Source organism: Myxocyprinus asiaticus, chromosome 10 (assembly GCF_019703515.2).
Source record: "Myxocyprinus asiaticus isolate MX2 ecotype Aquarium Trade chromosome 10, UBuf_Myxa_2, whole genome shotgun sequence".
NCBI lineage: Eukaryota > Metazoa > Chordata > Actinopteri > Cypriniformes > Catostomidae > Myxocyprinus > Myxocyprinus asiaticus.
Window position 1 is genome coordinate 22292614 of NC_059353.1, and position 10421 is coordinate 22303034.

The following is a 10421-nucleotide window of genomic DNA, read 5'->3' on the forward strand; positions in this document are numbered from 1 at the left end:
AAAAACTTGCTTGCGGTGGATCATTTTAACTTGCATCATGGAGTTTCATCTAGACCTAGAATAGTATAGAAATTAGATTTTTAATTTCTACCAAACATTTAATGCTGTTTAATTTGAAAAAAAATGGAAACATCACATGCTTATACAAAGCTTCAACCTAATGCCTGAAGTCTTTGCTTATATTTAAGTTTATATTTAGTGAAGAAATTAGGTTAATGTTCACATATTTGGAAATGATAAATTCCATTTGAACACTGGAAAGGCAATGCAGTCAATATCTTTGTTGTAAATTATGAGAAAATAAGAAATTGGGCCAAAGATTAAATGACTGTAAATAATCAGAAGATTGAGCTGTACTGTTTAGCACCTGCAATGAACCAAGGAAAGTGTTTTAGAAAAGGGAGTCCGAACGTCTCTTCCACTGCAATTTTAAAAGTTCATCAGTCACCCTGGTAAAATTACACACATCTCATATTTCACTTCAAATTTCTTGTGGGCCCTTTCCCATGTATTGATTACTTTTTGGTACATGACACCTAAAAGCAGCTTAGAAACCCTTTGAAAACCATTGAGAACATCCATTTGCTGTCTCAAAGAATTCTGGCTGTCCTACACTTTCATAAGTCCACATATGTTCAAATGTTCATAATCTGAAGTCATTAGGCCTTCAGTCCCAAATGGTTTAAGGGAGGAAACATTTTCACTGTAAATATCAATAGTTATCTAAAATTGTAAAAAAAAAAAAAAAAAAAAAAAAAAAAATTTCATCAACTTAAGCTTAATTTTTTACTGTTCTTGTTTTAAATTACCGGTAATTAAGTTACCATTACCCTCTAAACTCTAAAGTTGTCTTTAATAAAAACATTTAAGTGGTCCTAATTAAACAGTACTTGAAATATCACATTTTGGAATCATTACTCAAATATATATGTTCTTTAAACTCTGGCTTCGAGTACAACTCAAAATGATCAAGTACAAAATTGTGAATAGGTTATGGATGTTTGGTCAAAACAAGTGAACTTTTGTAGAAAAATAACAATTGTTATTTAAAAATTAACAGTTTTAATTCTTATGACTATTGTTGTTGCTTTGTTGTAGCTGATTGATATTTGTGATGAGTGTGAAGTCACGATTAGGGTCATTAGCGTTACCTCTGGTAAACTTAGAGCCTGTTAAATTTAAGCCATTCTTCTTTACTCAAATGTACTTTACAAAATGTATGTGCACTAAGATGTATGTGCACTGAGAAGAATCCAATGTGCCATATGGCTAACTGAGATTCCAGTTATAATTTCCCTTATACTGTAAGATGTGCTATAATTCAATATAAATAATTAAATAAAAACAACGATACTTTAATCACAGAAGAGTTAAGCTTACTTGTAACTAGTTAACGTTACTTAAAATAATTAAGTTCAGATTACTTGAGCCAAATATGTACGTTTACTTAAAAAAAGCATGCAAACCGATTGCCTTAAAAAATCTAAGTAAGGTCAACTTAGATTTCTCAGTTGCTGCAAGTAGAACTTCCATCTGCTTTAAAAACAATGTAGATAGTATTTTCATCCTGAGATCACATTAATATCTTATAGTAACAAGAGTATAAGGAATGTTTAAGCTATAGCTTATCTCTGCATTACCAAAGAAGCAGAAGTGGCCCTTACCAGGGTTCATATGTTGAGAAACAAACCCTTGAGTGTCAGCCTCTCTCATTACATGGGGGTGAGAGACCAGGGTCTGTTTAATTGGCCAAGTGATTACACCACGTACACTCTATCACTACCCCCTTTTTCTTGCAGACTCTCAGAAGCCTTCCTGTTCTCTGGCCTGCAGGTTCAGAAGGATCAGAGCCCTAGAACAACAGCTTCCTTTGTGTGCTTCACTGGGCTGGGAAATGGAGATGAGTTTGTCTATTTGCCTCTGAGGCCACAGTGAGGTCTGGATGAGGCCCTGGGAATAAAGCAGGTTCAGGTATCACTAACGGCAGGTGAAACATATGGCTCTGAACTAATATCTAACTAGACTAGATCTGGAAAAATCCAAAATGCATTACAATCCAGAATGCATTTCATGACTATAGTGCGCTGATGTTCTTCACGATGGACCAAGAACACTCTTTAAGTTAATTCTTCTCATCATCATGGTTTAAGTTTTGCTCAGTCTAAACTCAGTCTTAGCTTAGATTCCAGGGGTATTAAAGGTCCCTCAAACCACAGTGCTAACAGCATTAATTTTATATGCTTTTCCATAATGAAAATCATAATTATTGATTATTTCCATTGACATTGTAATTGTGATTATTCATGTTGATTAATAGAATTTACATTTAAATACTTAATTTGTGTGGGTCAACTGCATGCCATATACACGTCCAAAAAATTGTTCCTGAATTGCTTCAATATTTAACTGCCTGAAAAACAAAAGTGTTATTAAAATTTTGAATAAATTATACACATAAGGTGTGCATTAATGATATGCCTTTAGACTAATTTAAATTATATTGTCAGGTGTATTTTGTTGATTCATGTCTTTTATTTTGAAAAGTTTAGTTCCTGTTCCCTAGTCATGTGATGTCTTGTTTTCCCTCCATGTTCATGTGTCATGTTTTCATTGGTTTATTGTTTAATTATCTTGTTATCAGCTCTGTTTGTTCATTGGTTTATGTTCTCCCATGTCTTGTATTTAAGCCCTCATGTTTTCATTGTCTAGTTGTCAAGTATTGGATGTGATCGTAGATGTTTATGTCAAGCCACGTTTATGTCAAGCCATGTTCATGTTTAGTTTAGTTCACGTGTAGTCAGTGTTATTGGTTCTCACTTTGTAAATAAACTGCACTTGGGTTCTTCATCTCATCATTGTCTTCGTCATTGCCATCATTGTCAGCAGCCAGCATCGTTACATATATTCTGATTTACCATTGCAAACAGGCACAAAACAGACAAAAAAAAAAAAAAAAAAATTGACATGACGGAAGTAGTCCTAAATTAGAGTTAATTGATATTTAAAACATTGTTAATTAGTTAATTGTGACAGCTGTAATAGTCTTGACGTTAATTTGTCATGTTGGGTTTTTGTCTGACGGGACCGTGACATCATTGCCCCATGTTCTGTCTTCTGTTTTATGTCCTGTCTTTGTGCTCTTCGGTAATGTCACGGTCCTGTCACTCTGTCAGGTTGGGGTTTTGTCTGACGGGACCGTGACGTCATCATCCCATGTCTTGTGTTTTGTGTACGTTCTTTGTGTGAGCGCACGGGTCCGGTTGTGAGTTACTGCCGTGCGCTCTTCGGTCAGCCTTGTTTCATGTCCGGAGCATGGTGTCTGGATCCTGACTTCCTGTATGATTCGGTTTCGGTCTGTGTTGCAATCCGTACACTCATGCTCCATGTTCTGTTTGTTTTGTTCTAAGTGTGTTGATGTTTTCTCCCTCATGTGTTTCAGGTGCCACTGGCACGTGGAATCAGCATTTCCATGGGAACCATGATTGTTTCCATGGGAACACTGATCATGCCAACTTTCAGCTGGCGAGCAGCACCTGTCCCTTGTTTTATTCCTGTCTATTTTAATCCCCACATGTGTCATGTTCTTTGCTGGATTGTTGAGTGTAGATGAATGTGGTTAGTGTTGAAGTTTATTTGATGTGAAGTAATTTCAGAAGGTCACGGCACGGTCTCTCGGGCAGGCGATGTCCACCCTGGTGGTCCAGGAGTGCCACTTTTGGCTCAATTTGGTTGAGATGCGCGAGGCTGACAAGGCACAGTTCCTTGACACCCCCATCTCCCAGGTTGGCCTATTCGGCGACACCGTCGAGGACTTTGCCCAGCAGTTCTCAGCGGTGAAGCAGCAGACAGAGGCCATACAACACATCCTGCCCCGGCATGGCTCAAAACCCCGCACCCCATCTGCTCGTCACCAAGGGCGTCCTCCTGCAACTACAACACTGGTTCCGCCGTGGCCTGGAGCCCAGCACAGGAAGAAGATGCCACCCATCTCACGGCCGGCCGCCAATAACTTGAGGAAGGCTTCGAAGCACCCCTGAGACAGGTGACACAGGGGCAAGGAGACCCGCTTCCCCGGAGCTGGTGAGCAGACCACTCAATCCCCCGGTGGATGGCCGGGAGGAGAATCTTTTGTTTCGTTTTCATTTAATTTTGCCGCATGTCCAAGAGGCTGCGGTACCCAAAAATTCAACAAAAGAGCAGTTTTCTTGTACCCTGGGTCACATGTTTGGTGCAAACAGCCGTCGTCACGACCACCATCCACCGTCCCATCTTTGCAGGTATGGCGCTCCAGCGACCATCATGCCGATCTGTCGCCACTTCTTCAGACCTTGGACCAACCTTGTATTTCTATGGGCAGGGGTTCCCCTAGAGCAGGTCTCTAGGCCTGGTCTCTATGTGGTTACAACAGATGCCTCCAAGACTGGCTGGGGCGCCATATGCAATGGGCACACAGCCGCCAGCTCCTGGACTGGCCCGCGGCTGCATTGGCACAACAACTGCCTAGAGTTGTTGGCAGTACTGCTCGTCCTGCAGAGGTTTCGGCCATTGATCCAGGACAAGCACGTGTTGGTCTGGAAGGACAACACAGCATCGGTAGTGTACATCAACCGCCAAGGCGGTCTACGCTCCCATTGCATGTCACAACTCACCCACCATCTCCTCCTCTGGAGTCAGCAGCGCCTCAAGTCGCTACGAGCCACTCACATCCTGGGCGACCTGAACGACGTGCTGTCACGTCAGGTTACCCTCAGGGGAGAGTGAAGACTCTACCCTCAGGTGGTCCCGCTGATTTGGAGTTGATTCGGTCAAGCACAGGTAGACCTGTTTGCTTCCCGGGAATCCTCCTACTGCCCCCTTTGGTACACCCTGACCGAGGCACCCCTCAGTATAGATGCACTGGCACACAGCTGGGCCCCTGGACTACACAAATACACCCTGGACTACGCTCCTCTCGACAGCCCCCCCGGCAAATTCCCCTGAGGAAGGACCTTCTTACTCAGGGACAGGGCACCATCTGGCACCCGTGAACAGACCTCTGGAATCTCCATGTCTGGCCCCTGGATGGGATGCGGAAGACCTAAGTGGCCTACCACCCATGGTAGTAGACACAATCACTCAGGCTAGGGTTCCCTCTATGAGGCGCCTGTATGCCTTGAAATGGCATCTGTTCGCTAAGTGGTGTTCTTCCCGACGCGAAGACCCCCAGAGATGCGCAGTCGGATCAGTGCTTTCCTTCCTGCAGGACAGGCTGGAGGGGCAGCTGTCCCCCTCCACCCTGAAGGTGTATGTAGCCACTATTTCGGCTCATCACGATGCAGTTGATGGTAAGTATTTGGGGATGCACAACTTGACATCAGGTTCTTGAGAGGCACTAGGAGGTTGAATCCTTCCAGACTGTGCCTCATCCCCTCATGGGACCTCTCCGTAGTCCTTCAGGGTCTACAGGGAGCTCCCTTTGAGCCCTTGGAGTCAGCTGAGCTTAAGGCACTCTCTTTGAAGACTGCCCTCCTGACTATGCTCACGTCCATCAAAAGGGTAGAGGACCTGTAGGTGTTCTCTGTCAGCGAATCGTGCCTGGAGTTCGGTCCGGGTTACTCTCACGTGATCCAGAGACCCCGACTGGGCTATGAGCATGAGTAGGTAAGTTCCAGGACAACTGGCCTGGGTGTACCACTTGCACATAACCCTTTCCCCTCCCTTGAAGCGAAGACGTGCGCTCTTGACTCCCAGTCGTGTTCACAGACTGTGATCCCTGGATGACTTTCCTTCTAGCCCTCTGGCAGATGAGTTTGTGGAGAAACTCGCTGACCGGCCCAGTATAGGCGCTAATGAGCCCCTGTACTCAGGTAGGTGCTCCACATGTGCTGGTTCCACGAAGGTGACCCCATGTGATATCTTCCGCAAAATCATTTCCCTGGTGGCAAACTGCGTCTTCCTTGGGCAGAGGCCCCTCTGCCCCCGGTCGCCATGCTTTGTTGAAACTCCTCCCCCTTCGGGTAGGACCTACCACGGACCTTTCCACATGACATACTTCCGACGAGACTCGGTAAGACCATGTGACGTATTCCACTCAAAATACCCCCCCCCCCCTTTTTGGACGGGGTGTGGTCTCCACGGTGTCTTCCCCTTGGGAGGGACACCCCCCGATGCAGACACTTATGGCTTCCAGTCAGTATGGCTCCAACTCTTTTTGGGGAGAAAAGAGAGGGAAAATAGGCCTCAGCTGGGCTAGCCTGTCCCTGTAGTTGGGCAGTCGACTTGTTCCTGATGGACCGTTCGACGCTCATAAGAGCATTGGGGGAGGTTACGTGATGGCCTGGTGCACTGGCTACGAGGCACACAGCAGTCTGCCCGTCACACACCACCAGTTCACATTACATAGTTCAGCTAGTTGTGGTGTTTTGTATAGGGACCACTAGTGTCACTACATCGACACAACGTCGAGTGAGTGACAGATAGGGAACGTCCTGGTTACTTTCGTAACCTCCGTTCCCTGATGGAGGGAACGAGACGTTGTGTCCCTCTTGCCACAACACTGAACTACCCGCTGAAATGGCCGGGACCTGGTCTCAGCTCCTCAGCACAAAACCTGAATGAGTGGTTGCATACCAGCTCCTTTTATACCCGTATGTCCGGGGGAGTGGCATGCAAATTCCACTCGCCAATTCTCATTGGCCTTTTTTCAAAAAAGCAGAGGTGTTTGGGACTCACGAATCTTCAATGGAGGATTCCTCGTCTCTGTCCATTTGTCGGGAATGTGATTACCTTCAAATCTGCTGGCCGTTCACTCATCTACAAACTCTCTTCACAGATTTGCCCATTGTGCGATTATGTGGCACCCTCATTCACAAGACTCCTTCCCTCTAGGCAGCCGGTGCTGGGATCTCCAGTCTTCACCAGCACAGTTAACATTATTATTTATTGTAAATAAATCCTTTGAACTGTTCCTCTGCTTTTGGATCCCTTTGTCTCGCTCTCACTCTGACACTTGATTATTTTTTCATTTAATTGTGCAGCCCTACTTGTGACTATGGATCCTTTGACTTTTTAAAGCATGATATAAAGAATCCTTTTCAGAATCAGGATAATCCTGCTTGAATTTGATTGAATTATTCAGGCCAAACCCCTACAGGGTAAGCTATGGCAACTAATAAGCATAATGTACAATTTATAAAGAATATTCTTTTGATGGTTTACTTTTGATATTGTATCTTCTAACTGTATTTTGCTAGTGATATACCACAGTTTGTGCCACATCTTATTATCTTGAAAACATTTAAAGGGGCCACTTTCCTTGATCTTTTGACATATAAGAGGTCATTACACTATAAAAAGTATAACCAGAACTGAAAACTTCCTCCTCAATAGAAAAAATAAAAAATAAATCATTTATTTAAACAAATCTGGGAAAATGACTAGTTTGTAATTTTGGAATTTGAGCACCCACTGTTGCTCAGTCAATCACACAGGTGAAGAGGAGAGAGATGGTCTGTCATGAGAGATTAATCCAAAGGGATTTACACAGGACATCTTCATGTGCCTATCTGGATTTAAATGCTTTTCTACATAAACATGCACTAGACGATTGGCTTTGACCATTATCATGCATCTCGTGCCGCTTTTAAAAGATGCAATGTCAAGTTATAACTCTAAAAAGGAGACCCCCATTTTGTTTCATTCAGCTGTGCTGTCTTGCTGTTGTGTTGTTTTGAAGGTGTCCTGGACTGTTTTTGCCCCCATCTGTGCTATTTTTAATTGTTGATCTTTTGTAAACGTGCACTTGATGGACGTCTTTGATAGTTTTGATGCGTTTCCACAATGTGTGCTGCTTTTTAAGAGCAGTACAAGCACAACTTTTAAAAACGCGTCTCATTCTGCTGCTGCCACTGACTGGGAGAAACACATTCAGTCCTGTGTGTAAACAAACATGTAAGATGTGAGATGTGAAGACCAGAGTCTCTGCTTTGGCCTGCTGAAGCTTGTTGAAGCACCCAACATCACAGTGGATTGCATTTGCATATTCAGAATATTTCAGCATGGATTGTATCTGTTTTTGGCTCATATCAGAGTGGATTGCGTGGGAACAAGTCAAGCTTCGCAAAGGAACTTTTATTGAAAGATGGGGCAGTTTAGACAGCAAAACTGTAAGTGAACAATTTAATTCATTAATATTTCATATGTCATGACTGTTTGATAGTTTATGGTGCTGTTTGAGTGAACAGTTTAATATATTTAGATAAAAATGTGTTGGATGTGCATTATATGTTAATCCTGAAATGTAGTCTTATAAATGTTATGGTCTTGTGGTGTCTGTTCATTCTCTTTCGATTGTGTTTCAAATATGGCTGTATTCAAGGGGCTGCATGATTTTAGCCTATCATAACAGTGGCCATTTACATTGAAGTCTTAAAGGGCCAAAGAACTTAAAACTGACTGTTTCAGACAGAGGGCCAGAGACAGGGTTGAATATTATTATATATATCACTAAATTATGACTGTTTTGATGGAAAAAAAGCTTTACTAACATTATAAGTGGACCTTAGGGAAGATAATAAAATTATATATATATATATATATATATATATATATATATATATATATATATATATATATATATAATGTCATGACCCCTTTAATGCTTTATGTTATGCCCCAATTAGTCTAGGGATTTAAGCATAAACATAAACAGTAAAAATGTATGGGGGTTGAAAACAGCTGATCAAAATAAATGTACTTTCGATTTAGGTTTTAATGTGAAAGGAGGTGCTTTACTTGGTGAGGCTACTTTATATAAAGTCTATTTACAATGTAACTTAATAATCAACTCACAAAAAGGGGACAAGTACAAGAATGATGTTTCTTCAAAGAAATGAAGATTTATGTTACTACTTGTTATGGAGCCAATTAAACCAATAGGTACCACACATCTTTGGTGCTTGGCCCCTAATAAGACCTATCTTCACTGACTATCAAATGAAACATGCAAAGGGTGGCATCCACTCCTAGCCTAGTGTTTCTAAACAAAGGTAAACCAGCCTATGTGTTGCACAATGTGATGGCACCTTGCTTGCTCACATAGAGTGACATGAATTGGTATGCAGTCAGCCAAGCCTCCACACAACACTAGGTTTTAAAGACACATACTGCTCAATGAAAATATAAAAAGTTTGTCAGTAAAAGGATCTGCTCAAGTGCAGACCAGGTGTATGTGTGCTGTCTGACTGGATATTTGGTAAACCAATTGGCAGTGTGTTGCTGAAAGACAGAACATTTTTGGGCCATTGGAACCCAGCAAGAAGAGGGCAGAAAAACTCAGAGGAACAGATAAGCCCTAATGTGCATAACACTTCACTTTCCTAAAATATGCCTTTTTTTCTAATCAGTAAGATATGAATTACTCTTTATATGGCATTACTGGCAGGTAAAAGTTAGCTTGCAAGTGAGAATATATTTAGCTGATGCAGTAAAAGCATCTTTTTGACCTCCCAATAGCCTTTTTTTTTTTTTTTTTTTTTTTTTTTTTTTTTTTAAATTGTAATACTGCATGGCTCTTTTTGCAAACAATGTGAAATTTAACTGGTCATGTGAGAATGTAAATTCAACAGGAGAAAAACTATTTATTAGATTTATAAATGGATAATTTCATGGGTCTTAATAATTTCATTTTTTCAAGTGCTACTTGTTACTCTTGCAGAATCGTTCTATTCATGTCTAATTTACTGGGCAGAGAGCTCTATCTACAGATACACTGGGATCAGAAGACTAAGTACCTATTACTTTGGCCAGTGCTTTCGTCGCAGCTGATTTGTAGGTGTGTAGGTCTAATCTCCCAAAATGATGAGAGATTGGCTTTTATTCCAAAGTGCTCTCGTCAAGTTAAGATTAAATAGAACCCTTTAGCTGTCTCACCTGGGACTGTGGCCAAGGAAGCTGAATAGAGATGTCTAGACATTTATTCTGTCTGAGAGAGCAGTAAGCTCTAACCTCTCTCCCTGCATTCTCAAGATTTGATGAGGATTACAGTGCTGTTATTGAAAGGAGCAATTAGATGGAATGCATGGAATATGTGGCACAATAATGCAGAGGTCATGGGCAGTTGAGGAAAGAGACAAAAAGGTAGAAATAGCAACATGTTCACACGGGAAGTCAGCATGTTGTTTACGAGAGTTCCGGTACACTAGGATCGGCCACATTATGCAGACTCACCGACAAACGACATCTCCAGTCAGACATTTTTGCATAGGCTCCAGTGTGTTTACCATCCCCTTTGGCACGACCAGAAGCATGTTGCGTCAGCAGCGTGGGAGAACCAGGTTCAGATCCCACGTTGAAACCAGGAGGTAATCGCATTCGCATAATCAGTGTCGAGCACGATTCCCAGGCATTTTTTCCTCTAACATTTAATTTTTACTCCACTGATG